The sequence below is a fragment of the Diabrotica virgifera genome, chromosome 9, assembly GCF_917563875.1.
Source record: "Diabrotica virgifera virgifera chromosome 9, PGI_DIABVI_V3a".
Taxonomy (NCBI): Eukaryota; Metazoa; Arthropoda; class Insecta; order Coleoptera; family Chrysomelidae; genus Diabrotica; species Diabrotica virgifera.
The window spans coordinates 218,987,396-219,009,349 of NC_065451.1; the positions used below are offsets into that span (position 1 = coordinate 218,987,396).

General features: G+C 33.3%; 1 protein-coding gene across 1 annotated transcript in view; it reads left to right on the forward strand.

Annotated features, from left to right (window-relative positions):
* LOC126892039 (long-chain fatty acid transport protein 4-like) overlaps positions 1–21,954 on the forward strand; it is a 137,506-nt gene that overhangs the window by 12,474 nt on the left and 103,078 nt on the right. The window lies entirely within an intron of this gene.

Consider the following 21,954-nt stretch of genomic DNA (forward strand, 5'->3'; position numbering starts at 1 on the left):
CTTACTTTAAATTAACATTAAAGAGTTTTTCAAGTAAGCAATTTATTATATTTTTTATTAGCTTCAATTTTAGTGATGAAAACTTTTTTGTAAAAACTTACAGTTTTTGAGTCATTTTAAAAGTCAATTAAAATATTTGATCTTTAATAACTCAAAAAGTATTGATTTATTTTAATCACATTATATAACAAATTTTGCTTACAATTTGTCTCTCTCTCGATTTGTGGGGTTATCTTTAATAAAGTAATTTTCACTCCCGAGAAGGGGTGACATATACCCCAGGCTAAAACCCCAAGTTGTTATTGTCAATTCGTGAAAATAAATGGCGATTTACCGAAATCGAAGGTAATAGTTGATTTTTACCTTCAGTGACTGCACTATAGAAAGAAAATGGCAATTCAATAATTGAGATGCGTATATTTTGCAAGCTCATAAATTATTAAACGATATGTAGTCGCCAAATAATTAATTTAAATTATTTTAAGAACAACTCTCTCTTAAGCCGGGAATATGGGGTCGTTTTCTTGCGAAGGTGTTGTAGCTCTATAATCGAAAGACGCGTGATTTAAGAGTTTATTCTTAGAATATAAGCTATACGAATTAAACTACTATTAACTTTTTTGTAAAAACTTAAAGTTTTTCAGTGATTTACAAAAAACCTCTCCAAAACATGCATTATTTTCACAAATAATTAAAATCTTTGATCTTTAATAACTTAAAAAGTATTGACTTATTTTATTAACTTTATATAATGAATTTTGCTTTTAATTTGTTCTTTTATTGATTTGTGCATTTATTTTTTATAAAATAATTTTCACCCCCGAGAAGGGGCGGTATCCACCCTCAGGGTAAAGGCGCAAGGTGGTACCATGTCACCTTTGTTTCTTGACGTATCCTCTAACTACTGACCAATTTTCGTGAAAATCGATGAAGGTTCACCGAAATTGAAGGTAATCGTTGATTTTTACCTTCAGTGACTGCACTATACAAAATAAATTGCAATTTACTGATCTAAATGCGCGTAATTTGGAAGGTTATAAATTATTAAATGATATGTAGTCGCCAAATAATTAGTTTAATGCATTTTAAGTACAACTTTCTCTTAAGCCGGGAAGATAGGGTGGTTTTCTTGCGAAGGGGTTGTAGCTCAATAATCGAAATGCTCTTGATTTAATAGTTTATTCTTAGAGTATATAAGCTATATGAATTATATCCGCAATACGATATATTTTAAGTTTTCTCAGCATCTTTCTCTTAAGTTAAATCAATTAAAGGGTTGTTTGGGGGTGAAGGGGATGAGCTCAAAAATCGAAAGTATATAATTTCAAGAGCTCATAAATAGCTCGTAATTCTGCCGCCAAAACCCGATTCAATATTCCTATTTTTAAGTAGTGGGGGGGGCTGACTCAGCCCCCCCCCCCACTAGGGTATTAAATTCCTGCTCAGTGGAACGAGCTCAAAATTTTTAGTTTGCGGAATAGGAGAGCTCATAAATAGCTCATAAATCAGGGCTCTTTGTTTTTTAATTTTTGCAAGTGGGGGGGGCCAGCTCAACACGGGTGTTATTTTAACAACTCTTGTGTCCGCCATTGTTTCATTAATTTTTTCTATTTAGTGTCCACTCGTTCATACACTGTATGTTACATTTTGTTCTGATTTCTTCACTTCTTATTCCATAGCTTCTACCTTCGTGAAACAATAATTATTAGATGGTAAGATAGATAAACCATTGGGAATACCTAGGACAGTAAAGTACCAGATTATGTTAAATATAAAACGCTGGTAAAAAATGGGATTACGTGCTTTGTTCCTCTCTCTCTCTCCTATGGCCCTACAGCCCAACTTGGGCCCTGGCCTCCCACAGCACTCGACTCAAAGTATCTCTGAACTGGCTGCTCTCCTCCAGTTGTCCACCCTTAATATCTCTTTAGCATCAGTTCTCACTACATCTATCCACCTCTTCCTTGATCTTCCTACTGGCCGACGTCCCACCACAGTTCCGCTAAACGTTCTACTTGGTGTTCTGTCGTTATCCATTCTTATAAGGTGACCTGCCCAGCGCAATATTTGTTTTTTTTTGCATAATTTGCTATAGACGGTTCTCTATAACTCGTGTTTGAAGCCTATTCTCCATATATCATTGTCGCAAATGGGTCCCAGTATCCTTCTTAATATCTTTCTTTCAAAAGTATTAACAAGGTTTATTGTTTTTTCAGTCATGATCCATGTTCCTACACCATATGTTGTTATTGGCCGTATGATGATTTTATACAGGTTGATTGATTAGTAGGGCAAATCTCTTTAATCTCGTTAATTTTCTTTATATCAAATACAGGGTGAGTCAAAACGAAGTACATTATTTTCTCAGTAATGTTAAATGGAACATCCTGTATTTTATATAATTATTGAAAATTAACATTAACGTACTTTAATTTTTATATAACATTCCCTATGTCTAAATTTATTAGTTTTCGAGATATTTTCATTTTTCAATGGACCAGTAGCGTGGCTACCCAAATCACCAGCATTTGATAAACTGGACTGATTTTTTTGAGGTTACGTTAATAAAGAAGTTTATAAAATACCTCCAACTACAAGGGATGAGATGAAAAATAGAATACAAAGTGTATTTCGATGTGTTAATTTACAAATGCTCCGTAGAGTAAGTAGCTCATTCAATGATCGTTTTTAGGCGTACATAATAATGTGTTAGGAGATAATTTTGAACACCTTATGTAATTAAATATTAAAAATATTTTATTAAAAGTAGCTTCTAATTTTTTCAAACATGTTTTTTTGCAAAATGTATTACTGATAAATTATGTTTCGTTCTTTATTTGTTACATTGTTACATTTACATACAAAAGTAGTGTTTAATTGTCTTCACAAAATATTGTATTTTGTGTTTGTGTGTTTTTTTGTAAAATTTATTACTAATTTTCTTTATTTATTTGTTGCATTTACATAAAAAGATAGTTTTTAATTGTTTCAAAAATGTTGCATGTAGTGGTTGTGTTTTAGTTTGTAAAATGTATTACTAATAAATTATTTTTATTTCTTTATTTGCTACAGTGTTACATTGATTACCGGATTGATAATCGGTAATATTCAATTGTCAATTCAGTCATGGCTTACTTAAAATTTAGATAAATTTAAACACCTAAAATAATTTGCTCTGAAAAATGAAAATATCTCGAAAACTAATAAATTTGGGCATAGCGAATGTTATATAAAAATTAAAGTACGTTAATGTTACTTTTCAATAATGATATAAAATACAGAGTGTTCTATTTAACATTACTGAGAAAATAATGTACTTGCGTTTTGACTCACCCTGTATTTGATATAAAGAAAATTAGAAATATCAATAATTCTTAAAAATTTTGACAATAAATAAAAAATATGGCATTAATAAACCATTGCTGTTGTGCTTATTTTTATTTATACAGGGAGTTGTACACACTTGTTACGATTTTCATACAAAATTGGTTATAACTTTGTAAATACCCTGTATAACATTACAAACCTTTATATTTTTGTGATGGAGAAGTTAACAGGATTTCGAATATAAAATAAAATATAGGGTGTTCTATTTAAAAAAAAACATAAGTTAGGTCTGCCACTGTGTTATAGAACACCATGTAACATTCTAACTAATTTTGTAATGTGAAGCTCAAAGGTGGCTAAAATGTTTGTTATTAACTTTTATTGCTATCTATTACTATAGCGGAGCTATTGAGCTTTACCCTACTAATCAATCACCCTATATATTTTAAACTTTAGGTACTTCCCTATATGGATGTCTGTGGATCCAAACACCTGCGACAAAGAGAAGTATGCTTTGTTAGCAAGTATTATCCGTTTTCGTATTTTTTCTTCTCGCTGCCATTCTCAGTTATTTATACATCCAGGTGTGTGAGCTAAATTTTTCAAATTTCGTTGGTTCCTTGCTTGTATTAGGGCTTTAGTTTTACCTACGTTGACGGCCAGACCTATTTCTTTCGCATTTTCTTCAAGCTACACATATAGTTATGTGACGTCTCTTGCGGTACTCCCATCAAGCTTACATCCTCTGCGTACATTGCAATCTGCTTAGACTTATTAAAGAGTAATTTTTTTGGAAATGTATAAACATTTTCAATTTCTTTGCAACAGGAAAATACTGCAGCTGCATAATACTCTGGTTAAATCGGAGAGTGCAGGAAGAGTCTATACCGGTTTCGGAGGTCTTTTCCCCCTCATCAGTAAACCCCATATCCTCTTCTCTCCGACTTTCCCAGGCATCATACTTTGAGCCTTTCCGAATTGCAAAGAAATAAATGTCACGGATGCACTATAGAGCCATCTACCGAAAGACAAAATAAGTTATCAACCGAAGTAGCATAGAAAACGACAATATTCGATTGATAACTAGTTTTGTCTTTCGGTAGATGGCTCTAGTGCATCCGTGACATTTCTTTCTTTGCAATTCGGAAAGGCTCAAAGTATGATGCCTGGGGAAGTCGAGGAGAAGAGAATATGGGTTTACTGATGAGGGGGAAAAGACCTTTGAAACCGGTATAGACTCTTCATGCACTCTCCGATTTAACCAGAGTATTATGTAGCTGCTGCATTTTCGTGTTGCAAAGAAATTGAAATAGGCCAGGAACCGAAGCTTTTCACCTCGCAATTTTTACAGAATGGATAGATTTGCTTGAAAATTTGAAAATAAGTAGTAGATAGACCAAGGATTAAAATCTATATGATGCAGAAAGGCGCTTTTGCCATGGGGGTGGTTGTCACCCCATCTCGGGGTGGAAATTTTTTATTATATTTTGACCGCAAAAGTTGATAAAAACACTCATTCTAAGCAAAAAATGTTCTATACATTTTTTTGATAAAATTAACAGTTTTCGATTTATTTGCCATCGAAAATGTTAGTTTTATATCGAAAAAATCAATGTTTTGATAGGTATACTCATTTACGATTCACTCAATTTTTGCCGTAGAAAAATTTTTTCAAACCAAGTTCTTGAGAATTGAATAACCTACAATTTTATATTGAAACATTTTTTGTATCTCTGATGCTAATCTTTATATTCTGAAGAAAATTGCATTTTTTTACGAAGCTACAAAAATTCGTTATTCGCTTTTAACTCCTGTTTTTAAAAACTAATCATTCTAAGCCAGTCAAACATCTAGAATCTATTAATAATACATAAATAAATAAGAATGAATAAGGTCAATGACTAAAAACACCGCTAACTTACATTATTATGCTTCCAATTGGATTTCTACTTTTTTTTCAAAAAAAAATATTGATTTTTAACCCTAATATTTTTAATTTTGATCCTAGAAGTTTGGTAAAAAAGAATTTTGTAGGTTTTTATAAGGTCTATAAGGCTATTAATATTGATTATTGTTAAAATCCTCAGTCGCAAAAAGAGGTGACTTTGAAAGGGTTGGTAAAGGTGGTTTTTGCATGTTATTACAAGTTTTAATTGCCGATAGCTCACTCAATTTTTGCTTTAGAAAAAATTTTTGCAAACCAGGTTTTTGGAAATTAAATTGGCTACAATTTCATATTTAAACATTTTTTCGTATCTCTGATGCTAATCTTGCTATTCTGAAGAAAAGTCAATTTTTTCCAACCTAGAAAATTCAATATTTGCTTTTAACTCCATTTTTTTTTGACTATTCATTCTAAGCCGGTGAAACTTCTAGAACCTATTAATAATACATAAATAAAAAAAGACCAAATAAGATCAATGACTAATTTTAATTAGGGTGGTGATTAGGGGGTTGCTTCCAATCACTTTTTTGCTGAAAAAAATATGGACTGACATTCTTTTCATTATAAGTTACTTAATTTTTGAGCTAGAGACTTTTTTATTTCTGGAGATAGATATTTTTAATACTTTAAATTAGTTTGAACAAGTTGTCCTCGAAAAATGCATAGTTTTCTCGTCTTTTGACTTTGAAACTACAATATTTAGCATTTGACGAAGAAGAGCCATCATATAATAAAGTATAGCTCGATTACTATTGGTCTTAAAGAAAATCTAAAAACAAGTTTTTGTTTATTTTTTCAAAAGGTACATTTTTGTTAAGTAAAGTTGTTTTGATAAAAGAAAACTTTTGGAGTTATTAGCAGAAAACTTATTAAAAACATTGATTTTTTCGATATAAAACCAACACTTTCGATAGCGAATAAATCGAAAACTATCAATTTTATTAAAAAAATGTATAGAACGTTTTTTGCTAAGACTGAACGTTTTTACCAACTTTTGTGATTAAAATATAATAAAAAATTTCCACCCCTAAGATGGGGTGGCAACCACCCCCATGGTAAAAGCGCCTTTCGGCATGATATAGATTTTTATCCTTGGAGTATCCACTACTTACTCTCAATTTTTCAAGCAAATCGATCCATTCTATAAAAATTGCGAGGTTTTGTCCTATTTTAAGCTTCATTACATGGACTAAAAATGTTTATACATTTTTAATTCATTTACTCTTTCTTGTTGGAACTTTTACCACGCTGAGCAGATGAGTTGTGAATTATATAAAATTCTCTCGTCTTAATTTCCTCAGCATCCTGTATGATTTATAATTTTGAAAATCTCAGGAGGTTGTAACCAAAGAAAGCATTCCACTTGTTGTCAATCTGGTGGTATAGGAACGATATTTATTGTCGTTTCTGTGCTACTTCGATTGATAACTTATTTTGTTTTTTTTTTAATTTTTTGGGTTTACGGACATTTTTCTTATGACATATTCCATACTTATATTAAACAGAGTCGGTGCCAGCCTGTTTTAGCCCTTTGGTTATCTGGAAGGGATTGAGGCATTGTTCCTCGAACAAAGTAAAATTTATGAATGCGGTAGATCAGTTCTTTTCCTCATTTTTTTATAAATACATTCAAGGGATACATTCAATTTTCAATTTTTCTGCTTTATATCACTAAATACATTTCCGACTACTGGCTTTTGGTCCACCCCGTAGAATTTTCAGCATTATTTATTAATTGTTTCTACCTAAAGCGATTCGTCGAAACGTTTTAAGGAATTGTTTTAAAAACAAATTAGTTTTTATAAACTATAAAAAATAATAACTTTTTTAACTACGTCATTTTTATTCAGGTTTATAAAAACCGGTACTAATAGACCTGGATCCAGCGTACCAAAAAAAGTTGATTAATAGCAAGCTGAAAATTTGTTAATAGATTAGCAATGTCTAGTCGGACAAACTTTGATGTACGGGAATACTGGAACAGGAGAAGTTTTAATTGTGGAACAGTTTAAACATTTGGAACGTCAGATTACGAAAACGTCCCATGTATTTTGTCGGACAGAACATCCAATTGATTTGTTACCCTTTCGTTAAGCTCTCATGCAAAAATCAGACCGCTATTACTAACCAACATGATTCCTGTCATTTGACATATTCTTCGTGTTCCACTCATTAAAACGCCCAGTTGGTGATAAATAGCAGTCTGATTTTTGCATGAGAGTTTAATGAGATGGTAAAAAATCAATTGGATATTCTGTCCGACAAAATACATGGGACGGTTTCGTAATCTGATGTTCCAAATTTTTAACCTGTTCCACAATTAAAACTTCCCCTGTTCCAATGTTCCCGTACATCAAAGTTTGTCCGACTAGACACCGTTAAGCTATTAACAAATTTTCAGCTTGCTATTAATCAACTTTTTTTTGGTAAGCGGGATCCAGGTCTATAAGTATGACACTCATATGGAGGTTAGAAGGTATTATGTGTTTTTTTTAATAATTATTTGACCGTGAGGGAGACAGGATTTGATTCGAAAGTTAACCGAAGAATACCAAAATTGGGGATTCACCATCAACAATAACAAACCGGATTATCTTAGAATAAAGTACGAAGAAGGAAAGTGACAACTTGCAATTAGAGATATAAAAAATACAAAGAATTTGGATACCTAGGGACAGTGAAAGTGAAGGCATGAACATCGAAACGGAACATTGAGCAGAACATACAACAGAGCCGAAATTTGGTACAACACTAAAATTTAACACTTTCAGCCCTTTTTCCTTTGTCTTTTCTACATTGGGCCTGCTTTATACCATCACTCCTTGTTGTTTTCCTTTTGTCCCTTATCTATTTTTTCAATAACATTTGATTTTTACAGCTCTGGGGCTTTTTCTTGATTATATACCCCACCCCCCTCGTCCGAGCCCCTTATGTCAGACCAAGTACAAGACATGCACGAGCATTAATTATATTAACTTCAAATCATGACAAATCTATTACAAAACATTTATTTTGTTCATACATATAAATATACACGTGGTTTTTTGAAAAAACATGTCCTTCAGATATTTTTTATTTTTATGCTTTTATTGCTTCAAATAAAATTGATATTACCAGTCCACGTTGTAAATACTTGGAATATACTGTAAATATAATACTGTAAATAGGAAGAAAATCATACTTTAGTCCAGGCTGTATGCTCTCCTCCGTTAGGTCAATAATTATTCCGATTCGTTTTTTTTTGTACAAACTTACTCAAATGGAGGTCCTTATATAAATCTATTCGCGGTGTGCAAGTACTTGGAGGGGATACGAGAAACGATCGTGCGCGAATAGCGGAGAAATATTGCAACTTTCTTAAATAATTCATATGGTCAATTGAAATTGTCAAATTGACGTATATATACCTACTGTCATTGAAGAAGAAAAATTATATGTTGCTTACAATATTGATATGATATACAATTATTATATAAAAGTATATTTTCCGTCGACCGTCCAGTTATGATCAATTTTAACACCCTCAAAATCATTGATTAATGACCCCTATTAATGAATGATTTTCTATTAATGAACGATTTCATTATAGGCAACACAACATATATTGCTTGCATAAATTAATTAAACGCTTTGTGATTGGCAGTGACCTGTGGTGTAGGCAACCAAACATATACCTATTTATATTCCCACGAAAAAATTTAAAATCAAGTAGCCGCTGTTAGTACTATCTGTCATTGTATGTCATTATTTACTTTATTGTTTAAAATTCTGTGTTTTTAAAAAATCAAAAGATGGATATATCTTTATTTCTGAAAAGTACGGTCGACGGAAAAGTTTTGTAACGAACTCGTGAATTAAAATGGCGATTGACAATCTCGAACATTAACGCGCTCGCCCCGCTCACGCATTAAAATATCTCCATTGTTAATCGCCCTTATTAATACACTTGTTGGTTAAATAACTATTAATTAATTGTATTTTGCTTGCAGTACTGCCCAGGCAACCAAACGACGTTTTTATAACGTAGATAACACGTCATAAAAATGACCAATTGACGTGTTTCTATGACGTAGTAGTGACGTTGAAAATCACGTGTATTTGTCTCATCGATTTGACGTCATAATTGTGACGATTTTAAAACGTAATCGTATCTAAGTTTTTTTCACGTCAAGATCGTGACGATTTTCAAACGTTAAAAAGATGACGACTCTTATACGTCGGTAAAATCACGTCTTTAATGCTTTCAAAAAGTGACCTCTTTCAGATGTTTCAAAATAGTATAAAAGAATAGGTAACATGAAACCTATGGACCTACTTCCCATGTGTCGAAGATATACTACCACTTGTAAAAGATCGCTTGTGCGCTAGAAGCAACATTCATTCTGAATGATTGTACCAGCCCTCACACTATAGAATTTTCACTAAAATTCCAACTATATATACCTACTTACTGTGTCAAAACTGAAACAACATATATATATGAAACTAATAAATAATTTATTAACAAATTATCCAGCATACTTAATATCTTAATTTAACGCTTAATTAAAAACAAATAAACATAACCTCAAATAGTTGTCAAGAAGAATTACTGCATTAAACTAACTCACTGAGCAAAAACGCATAAAAATCTCTTAATTAACACGTTTCTTCAACTAATTATCTAAATGAAAAGTCTTATTTTACCACACAAGACACAAACCGCGTAAACAATAAATGATAAATTTCTTATGAACATTTAGCTAAACGAAATTGTTTGGAGTCAATACAAACAAGCAAGCTCCTCCCAATTTTGTGACGTCAGACTTAGGCTGTCTGAAATTAAAACGTTTTTTAAACGTAATTTTAACGTCATTAATCTTACGTATTTAAAATCACTGCAAAAGACGTATATATGACGTAATGTTCAAACACGTGTTATATTCAACCAAAAACTGACGTTTCCTCAACGTTATATGACGTCACTTGGTTGCCTGGTATCTTAATAATTAATTTTATCTACTACATACAATTGTTTACCTCTTAATAACATAACATAAATCTAACTTTTTCTTCTTATAATTTTTTTGGGCTACGGCCTTGACAATTATCCAGCAACAAGGACCAATATGATTGGCCAATATAATTAAAAGTGCGAAAAAAGTTGCCGAGCTATGAATCCAGGTGTCGCTTTTCCGAACTTGGGGCACGGCCCCAATAGGGTGGCAGGCAGTACTGCGGTCGGAAAATTGTTTAAACAATTATTTTAACAAATTTAAAAAATCAATTTTTTCACTTCGAAACAATTTTTTTTTCGATTTTTTAGGTAATTATGAGCAAAAAAGGTCTCTTGTGATTTTTCTCTAAAATTGATTGTTGTCGAGTTATACGCGATTTAAAATTTGAAAAACGCGAAAATCGCCATTTTGAAGACTTATTAACTCGGTTAAAAATGATTATTATGAAAGACAGAAAGTGACCAAATCAAAGTTTTAAGTACCCCCTACAAGATAATGAAGTCGTCATTATTTTATTACAAAGCTGTTATTTTTAATTAGTAACAATGAGCGCTAAGCGCGTATTTAGGCGGCTGTCCAACGCAATGGTGCATCTCTCTCGCGCCTCAATACGCGCTTAGCGCTCATTGTTAATAATTAAAAATAACAATTTTGTAATAAAACAATGACACAAACTTTTAGAATATGTAATAATTTTTAACCGAGTTATTAAGCCTTGAAAATCGCTATTTTCGCGTTTTTTCAAATTTTAAATCGCGTATAACTCGACAACTATCAATTTTAGAGAAAAAATCACAAGAGGCGTTTTTTGCTCATAATGACCCAAATAGTATAAAAACAAGTGTTTAAACAATTTTCCGACCGCGGTACGGCCCGCGGCGATAGCACCCTGTGGATTTGTTATAAATACCTTTTTTTGAGTAAGTTTGTGCAAAAAAAAACAAATCGGAATAATTTAACTAACGGGTGCAAGCATACAGCCAGGACTATTTAGGACTTTGTATACTTTAATTGTTTTATTGCTGCAACAGTGTGTAACAAACAAGGTTTAAAGTATTGTACCTACGTATAATATCGATACTGTAGATAATTATACCTCTACATGCTAACTGATTACACAAACTATTTTTTAGTAATTCAAATAAAATATTAACTCTTGCTCATTATTGCAGAACTCACGCAACACGGAAATTAAGTTTTGCCTAATGTTGATTGCTTCAATAGTACTAATATTATAGTATTATATTCTTTATTATAAACAATATCAGAATGTATTATATCATAATATTAATCATTCGAAAGGAAAGTACTGAGGAGAATACTAGGACCAGTGAGGGAAAACGGAATCTTCTGAAGTCGATACAACAACAAACTTTATAAGGAAGCACCCCTATCAGACTTTGACTTCATTAGAATACAAAGATTGCAATGGGTCAGACATGTGATAAGAATGGGAGAGGATAGGCTACCAAAAAGAGCACTGAATGCTAGAATGCAGGGAAAGAGACCGGTTGGAAAGTCAAGAAAGCGCTGGGAAGACACAGTAAACAGAGACGCACAAGCCCGTTTAGGAGTCCGTGTATGGAGAAGAGCAGCCACAGACAAGCAAGGGTGGAGGCAAAAAATAAAGGAGGCCGAGGCTCAATTTGGGCTGTAGTGCCGTAGAAGAAGAAGAAGATGCTAACTGATTACATAAACAATTTTTTAGTAATTCAAATAAAATATTAATTCTTGCTCATTATTGCAAAACTCAAGCAACACGGAAATTAAGTTTTGCCTAGTGTTGATTGCTTCAATAGTACTAATATTCTTCTTCTTCTTTTTGTATAGACATGACTCTGTCTGTTTTTTCAATGTGCCTCTAGTAAGTTGTCGTTCCATCGTTTTCGTGACGCTCTCGCTGTCCTGACTACCCTGTTTGTTGTCATTCGGCTTATGTGGTCATTCCATTCTATTATTCTGTTTCTTACCAAGGTATTAATGTTATACACCTTGCATCTCCGTCGTATATCTGTACTTCTATGTACTAATATTATAGTATTATATTCTTTATTATAAACAATATCCGAATGTATTATATCATAATCGTAATCTTATATACATATGAATTGCCGTTATTTCCGCCTAGAAAACTGTGACATCCTTTGATAGACTAACCGGGAACTGAATTCCTTGATTTGTCCCTACTATGCCGGTTCCCACACCTTCCGATATTTTTGAGCCATCAGTGTACCAGGTAGCAACATCCTGTATGAGTACACCTTCCTTCCAGTCTTCCCTGCCTGGTATATTAATTTTGAACTTATTGTCAAAGCTATATCTCGTTGCTGTTGCATCGATAGGCTGCCCCATTACAATATCGGCTTTTAGCTCCTCGATTAGCTTTCTATTGTCAGCACCATACACCTGGCTTATATGTGGCTGACCATGGATTAATATGTGCATCACTGATCTGGCTTCGCCCTGCACAAAGATATGAAGTGGTGGTAGATTCAGCAGGACTTCCAGCGCTGCTGTAGGAGTGGTTTTTATGGCCCCCGTAATACACATGCATGCTAGCCTTTGTGTATTACCTAGCAGCCTTATTGCTCCCACTTGCTGCGTCTTTGTCCACCACGTCACCGAGCCGTAGGGTATCATGGGTCTAATAACCCTTGTGTATAACCATAGAGTCATTTTGGGGTTAAGCCCCCAATTTTTACCACACATTCTTCTACATCTGCCCAAGGACATAGTAGCTTTTTGTGTGGTTTTTAGGATGTAAGTATTCCATGTAAGCCTATGATCAAAATAAACCCCAAGGTATTTTGTTTCTTTGGCAAATGAAATCTCTTTTCCTCCCAGCACCGGTGGTTTAGGTATTGTAGTGCTGTCTTTTTGGTGAAGTTGACGATTTGTGTTTTCTGAGCATTGACTATCAGTCTCTCTTGTTTACACCAGTCGTCAACTATGTTTAGAGCTGCTTGCATTTTTCCAGACACCACCTAGGCAAACCTGCCCCTGACAACGATTGCCATATCGTCAGCGTATCCTAGACAGTAAAAGTCTTCTGTGAACAGATTTTTGAGAAGATCATCTACCAAGGTTGCCCAAAGTAGAGGTGAAAGAACTCCTCCCTGTGGACAGCCTCCACCTACTCTTGCTTTGATGGTTGCTTTACCCAGGGTGGATATTACTATCCTATTCTCCAGGGATGCCCTTTTTCATCTGAAAATTACTGCAGGTGCGCCTCGTCTACTCATAGCCCCCATCAAAGAGCTGTTAGTAACATTATTAAATGCTCCTTCAATATCTAAAAAAGCGGCCATTGTTATCTCTTTGTCCTCCATTGACTTTGAGATAAGCCTATTTAGATCATCCAATGCAGAGTCCGTAGATTTACCAGACTGGTATGCATATTGACGATTGCTTAGAGGATTATATAGACAACGATGTTACTAAAGAAATAAAAGACAGAATCCAACCGGCAAATCGTTGTCTGTTCGCACTGGATAAGCTTATAAAATCAAACAATCTTCAAGAAGTTCAAAGATCAAAATCTTATCTATCGTCAGACCTGTACTAACATATGGATGCGAAATGTGGACCATGACCAAAGCAAACTAAGAAAAGCTCAGACGTTTTGAACGAAAAAATTTTCGGATCTCATCACGACATCTCCACAAACCAGTATAGGATCAAAACCAATATCAAGTAAAAGGCACCCTACAATGACGCCGATTTTGTCCTGGAAGTTAAATCACAGCGACTAAGATGGGCAGGTCACGTGCACAGACTACATAACGAGAGACTTGTAACACTTTTATGGGAGGAGATTCCTACAGGCAAAAGACCACTCGGATGTCCCAGAATTCGATGGAAAGATAACATCTAAGCAGATCTCCGGAAAGTGAACATCCCATTTGACCCTAGGTTGATGGAAGACCGAACAAATTGGAAGAAAGTTGTACAGTCAGCCAGAACCCACCCAGGGTTGTAGCGCTACGTGATGACGATTACGTCATAATAATAATTAGCGCGTCGTGCCTAGTAAGACCATGGCTTGATTGACCATTCTCCTCCGCCCGTCTTGTCCATTGCTTCCATCCTCCAATTTGTGACATTGAGTGTTTTTAGATCATCTTCTACATCCATTTTCCACCTTGTTTTGGATCGATCTCTTCTTCGGCGTCTCCTTATTGATGCAATTATTACCACTGATGCCATGTTTTCTGTACTACATGAGGTATATCAAGCACTGAACAATAATCTTTGCACTGCCACCGTTTTTTGTGACTATGCCAAAGCTTTTGATTGTGTAAATCACAACATTTTGATAAAAAAACTAAATTTCTACGGAATTAGAGGCATTTCTTTAGATTGGTTCCAATCTTACTTGAAAGATAGGAAACAACTGGTTAGAGCAAATGATAAAGACTCTAGTCTCAAAAACATTGTATGTGGGGTACCTCAAGGTTCAGTATTGGGTCCTCTACTTTTCCTTATCTTTATTAATGACATTACTAATTTAAAAATCGATGGAAACATCTTTCTTTTTGCTGATGATACCAGTATCACTTGGAGCAACTCAAATATTGCAACTCTTTATGCTACTATAACTTCTGATCTACTTACAATAAAAACCTGGTCTGACTCAAATTTACTCTCGTTTAACGTAGATAAAACAGTAGCATTGTCTTATAAAGGAGCTCTTCAACCCTTACCTCTTAATAACAGCCAGATCAGTACCGTTGATTCTGTAAAATTTCTTGGCATTTTTTTAGACAGCAACCTTAAATGGTCCCTCCATATCGATTTGTTACGGAAGAAACTCTCTTCAGCCTGCTATGCTATAAGATCTGTTTCGAATGAACTCAATTTAGCATCTTCCAAAATAACATATTTTTCTTTGTTCGAGTCACATCTTCGTTATGGTCTTCCTTTTTGGGGTTCTGGTACAGCTGCCCAATTCGATGTTATTTTCAAATTACAAAAAAGAGCTATAAGATATCTGTTTGGCCTCAGAAAAACAACACACTGCAGAAGTTACTTCAAAGATCACGGAATTTTAACCCTTCCATCTTTGTATATTTTAGAAACTGTTTGCTTAATTCGTAAACATCTACATGTCTTTCCACCAAGACCTAATCATCACTACTTCACGAGAAATTCTACGTTTGACGTCTATTTGCCGACCCCGTCCTCGGAGTTAGTAAAGAAATCGATATTATATTCCGCAAAAAAAATGTACAACCATCTCCCCCTACAACTAAAATCTGCACCATCTTTTCCCAAATTCCGTAAACTGACAAAAGCCTACATGTCTGAAAGACCATATTATTCAGTAGAAGATTATTTTAGTCAATAACTAAGAAATTACAGTACCCTTTGCACAAGTTGTATTTTTATTATGTTTTTATTTATATTTGGGTGTCATATGCAGCAGCTTAACTTTTTAACTTTTAAACCTTTTTTATTAATTATTAGGTAGACTATGGATTTGCAATTTATTTAAATTTTTGCAATTGATTATTTCTGTTTTAACTTCGATTTATTTATTTATTTTATTTAACTTATTGACGATTTATATAATTTTAGTAAATTGGATTGTTACTGTTTTGTTTTTTTTTTTACTATTTATAAGCTTTGTCGATAAAATTGTAAAATTTTTCATGGCAATAAAGCATATTTCTATTCTATTCTATTGTACTTGACAGTAGCATTTTCCATTTATATCCATTTATATGGTCCTTGCGGGGTCCTAGATATTTGTATAGGAATTTCTGAATCTGAATTTCTGTCCCAGAAATTTTGTTAACGATAAAACGAAGAAAACTCGAATATTTGGGTCACCTGATGAGAGGTCATAAATACGCATTACTTCAAAATACAGGGTGTCCCGAAAAGATTGGTCATAAATTATACCACAGATTCTGGGGTCAAAAATAGGTTGATTGATCCTCACTTACCTATATACAATAGTGCGCACAAAAAAGTTACAGCCCCTTGAAGTTACAAAATGAAAATCGATTTTTTTTCATATATCGAAAACTCTTAGAGATTTTTTATTGAAAATGGACATGTGGCATTCTCATGGCAGCTACATCTTAAAAAAAAGTAAAGTGAAATTTGTGCACCCCATAAAAATTTTATGGGGGTTTTGTTCCTTTAAATCGCCCCAAACTTTTGTGTACGTTCCAATTAAATTATTATTGTGGCACCATTAGTTAAACACAATGTTTTTAAAACTTTTTTGCCTCTTAGTACTTTTTCTATAAGCCAGTGTTTATCGATATATTTTGAATATTTGTCGAATTCACCACATATTTGTATATGGTACGATTATAGAGACCTGTTAATAATCTGAAAATTTATTTATAATTTACATTTTTAGGTATATTTTGAAAAAGAAGCCACATCTCGATAAAAAGTGACTTGTCAAAAAAAAGACTAAGAGACAAAAAAGTTTTAAAAACACTGTGTTTAACTAATGGTACCACAATAATAGTTTAATTGGAACGTACACAAACATTTGGGGGGTTTAAAGGAACAAAACCCCCATAAAATTTGTATAAATATATTAAAAAAGAAGCCGCATCTCCATAAAAATTGGCTTATCGAAAAAATACAAAGAGGCAAAAAAGTTTTAAAAACGTTGTGTTTATCTAATGGTACCACAATAATGAATTAATTGGAACGTACACAAAATAATTTGGGGGGGGGGGTTTAAGGGAACAAAACCCCCATAAAATTTTTATGGGGTGGACAAACTTCACTATAATTTTGTGTTTTAAGATGTTCCTACCATATCAATGATACATGTCCATTTTCAATAAAAAATCTCAAATAGTTTTCGATATGTTGAAAAAAATCGATTTTCATTTTGTAACTTCAAAGGGCTGTAACTTTTTTATGAGCACATTTGTACTGCGGTAAGTTAGGTTCAATCGAACTATTTTTGACCCCAGAATGTGCGGTATAATTTATGACCAATCTTTTCGGGACACCCTGTATAATGCAAGGAAAAATAGAAGGAAAACGGAATCCAGGCCGTAGAAGAATGTCGTGGTTGCGGAATTTGAGAGAGTGGTTTGGCTGCACCACTAATGAACTTTAGGTCAGCTGCAAACAAAGTCAGGGTAGCCTTGATGATTTCCACCAATCTCCGATAGGAGTGGCACAAGAAGAAGATATTTGTAGTCGTGGCAGTGCTTTATCGTAGTTATGTCTATGTCGTCTGATATGACGTTTTTTGTTGTCCTCCAATGCACAAGTACTTATTCGGTTTTATATTTATTGACTTCTAAACCCCATATATAATACCCTTCAATACATTTTCGGGCCATATTGTTTAGATCGTCATAATCTTGAGCCATGATTACTTGATTGTCTGCAAAGTTGAGCGTATATGTATACCATTGTGTTGGTGAGTGGTATCCGCCCATTGTTCTACATTTTTGTTTCCATTTTTTTAAAGCACTTTCGAGATATATTTTAAACGAAATGGGGCCAATTAACATCTTTGCTTCAATCCCTTTGGTGTTATAAATACCGTTGTTATTTGTGTCCCCGTTTTTTTGTTATGGGTTGATTAAATAGTACTTTGAAGGCTTTTATTAATTCTATATTAATATTCGTGCTTTCCATTGATTGCCACAGTTTCTTCAGGGGAACGGTATAGTAGTCTTTCCGTATGTAGATGGACAACACATGAATTTCTTGATTTTGTGTCATCTTTTTTTGTATTATCTGGGTTAAGGAGAAAATGAAGTCAATAGTGGATCGGCCCGAACGAAATCCTGCTTGTTCTTCTGCATCAGAATCTAAATATTCTTTCTCGATTCGATTCATCAAAACTTTCCCATATATTCTACTCCTAGATCTGGTTATAGCTATTCCTCGGTAATTTTCACAATTTTTTGTCTCCCTTTTTATGTATAGGTAGTACTGAGATATACAGTGATGTAAACCGGGAGATATTAACAGAACTTCAACCACGATTTTCTAAGTCCTGCCCTTTGCAATACTGGAAGGTTAGAAAAGTTACTTACAATTTATGGAAAAATCCACGGGTTTCCTGTGACATTTTCCTGTAAAAATTAGATTTTCCATGAGGAAAAAATGGGAAGTTGCGATGAATTTCTGAGTCCTGCCATATCCATAGAATGACAGGATACTATCAATTTTATGAAAAAAATTTTTTGGGCAGGAGGGTTGCAAAAGGACTAAGGGAGTATATGGATATACAAACATGTAATGAAAATAATGAAATTTTCATAATTTTCTGAGTCCTGCCAACTTAATAAATTAAACATAATTATTTGAAAATCATCGAAAAAAATGTTGGCATGACGTCTCCTAATGTTTAACTACACTTGTCTCTTGGAAAATTCTGTGGAAAATTTTCACCCTGGTTGCGTGATTTTCTGAGTCATAAAATAAATTTTACTCGTATTATAAAATAAATAATTTAAGTAGACATTATTCAAAATGGCAGGATGTTTAGTTACACCTTTTTACTAATCATAGCTAAAAAATGTGTAAGGAAATTCGTGGAAAGTTACACGATTTTCTGAGTCATGCCATTTTCGACATATCTCAAGAATGTTAATATAAAGCTATTTACAAAGAGGCAGGATGGTTGTGTAGTTATTTCGTATATAAAAATAAAATTTTAAGTCACAAAAATTATTGCAGGTTGTTATACAAACATAAATTCATATCACCACAATTTTCTGAGTCATGCCATGTCAGGTATGCTTAAAAAACACTCATCTAAAACCGTTTACAACGTGGCAGGATAACCGCAAAGATATTTAATACATAAAAATTAATTTTTATATCGTTAAAAGAATCGTACGGTATTAAATATTATTTTCCTTAATACCTTTCAAATCTAATACCAAACTGTAACATTTTTACCAAAACGTAATAATAAAAGTAATAGGAAGAAAATCAATAATTTTATAATTAATTAGTTATAGTAGAGATTGTACTTATTATACAGGGTGTCCAGAAACTCTTCTAACAATCGAAGCCCGGAGATTCCTCAGATAATTTTAAGAAAATTTAACTCAATTCACCTCGTCCGAAAATGCTTCCCAAGGAAGCTAGAGCTCTTTAAAGATGGCGTATTCTAATAAGTTTTTTTTAATACCTCCAGAACACTTCTGTGTTCCTCCATTTAGAAAAACGAAAACTGGTACACCTATTTATCTTCCAGAGATAAATCGATTTCATCATTTGTCAATTTTTAGTACCGGTCATAGGCGTCCGTTTAGGGTAGGGAAACGGATATTTTATCCCATAACTTTTCTGTGTCTAACTTTTAAGCATTTTTGACACTGGATTATTAAACTATGGGGTATTCTTGTACTAAAAGGTACTCTTGCTTCAAGTCGGTAGGATACGCCGTGTTCTAGAAAAATCGATTTGAAAAATTTTTCGGATTTTGAATTTGAAAAAAAAAATAAATAAAAAAAAACTATTTAGAAAAACTGTTTAGAAAAACGAAAACTGGTACGTTTATTTCTCTTCCAAAGATGAATATTTTATCAACTGTGAATTTCTAGTATCGGTCATAGGCGTCCGTCTTGGGTAGATCAACAAAATTTCATAACTTGCTTTAATTTTTAAGCATTTTTGACAGTAGGGTATTAAATTATGAGGTATTCTAGTACTAAAAGTTACTCTTGCTGTAAGTCGGTAAATACACCGTTTTTTGAAGATATTCTTCTTTAGCGGCGATTCGATTGAGGGTAAAATTGTACATAAATCTGCGAGCCTGCACACACAGACAGTATGTAGTTCCTTGCTAATCTTTCAAGATAGGTAAGTATGTATCTGTATCCGTGCAGATAAGTCATTAAAAGAATATATTAGTGTTTTTAGTAAATGTATTATTTATTATAATTCTTGTGTTTTTGGATTTGTGTTTCTCTGTAGTAAAATAATAAAATATTATGTAAGCATAACATTTTTACACTATTCGTCGCCGTGTTGTGTAATTATATCCGAAACTTACATGTCAATTGCAACGACCTCGCTAGAGTAGTTGGTAGGGCGTTAGCTCCGAGATTGGAACGACGCGGGTTCGAGTCCTGGGCGATTCATATTTTTTTTATTTTTGGTTGTTTTATTAAAATTTTTTTGAAAGTGGTAGATAAGAAAGTTAGTTTAACTTTTAAATAAAATACAAATAACCTGTTAAGTATATTTACTTCGTTAAAATTACCTATATAATAGAAGAATATCTTCTTACGTCCGTACAAAGTACACACACATTCTTTTTTTTATTTTTTTAAAATTTTTCTTAAATTCAAAATACGAAAAATTTTGAAATTGATTTTTCTAGAAAACGGTGCATCCTACCGACTTACAGCAAGAGTACCGTTTAGTACTAGAATACCTCACAATTTAATGATATAGTGTCAAAAATGCTTAAAAGTTAAAGACAAAAAAGTTATGCGATAAAATAACCGTTGCCCTACCCAAAACGGACTCCTATGACCGGTACTAGAGATTTGCAATTGATGGAATCGATTTATATCTGGAAGATAAAAAGACGGACCAGTTTTTGTCTATCGAAATGGAAGCGTTCTGGATATAAAAAAAATCTAATTACAAGGGGCCATCTTCAAAGAGCTCTAGTTCCCTTAGGAAACATTTTTGGATTATGTGAATTGTGTTAAATTGTCTTAAAATTATCTTAGGAATCTTAAAATTATATACAGGGTGTTCCATTAAAAAAACATAAGTTTGTGTCACCCTGTCAATACGGGTAGCCCTGTATATTAGAAAATATTTTTAAATTATGCGATACTCTCTTTGCCCCACGTTTTACATAAATACCTTTTTTCGTATCTCTTACGACAAACGAGTAATTGGACTTTGTCACACTAATGCCCTACCCTGTGTAAAAAATAACTACAAAACCATCCTGCCTCTTTGTAAATAGACTTATATTAAGATTCTTGAAACATATGCAAAATGGCATGACTCAGAACATCGTGGAATTTTTCTCGAATTTTCTTACAAATCTAGGACTCCTGCCGTCTTACAAGAACCATTTAACCTTCCTGTCGAGTACCGAAAAAGTATTGATTGTATTTAAGTAATATAACTTTTTAAAGGCAGGACTCAGAAAATCACGAAATCAGGGTAAAAATTTTGCGCATAATTTTCCAAGGGACAAGTATACTTAAACAGTAGGAGACGTCATGCCAACATTTTTTTTTATCATATTGAAATAAATATGTTTAATTTATTTAGTTGGCAGGAACTAGAAAATCGTGAAAATTTCATTATTTTCCTTATATGTTTGTATACATATATACTCCGTTAGCCCGTTTGCAACCCTCCTGCCCAAAAAATTTTCTTCATAAAATCCATAGTATCCTGTCATTCTACGGATATGGCAGGACTCAGAAATTCATCGCAAAACCCTATTTTTATTTTTTGGGAAAATCTTATTTTTACAGGAAAATGTCACAGAAAATGTGTGGATATTTCCACAAATTGTAAGTACCTCGTCTACCCTTCCACTATTGTAAAGGGCAGGACTTAGAAAATCGTGGCTGAACTTCTGTATAATATCTCCCGGTCTAATGAGCGCGCTAATAATCGGCATAATGACGCAAAAGATGGAAAACATAATACATTGCGAAACAAAAAGAGATGAAACTAGTGGAGGTGGAAATTATCGTT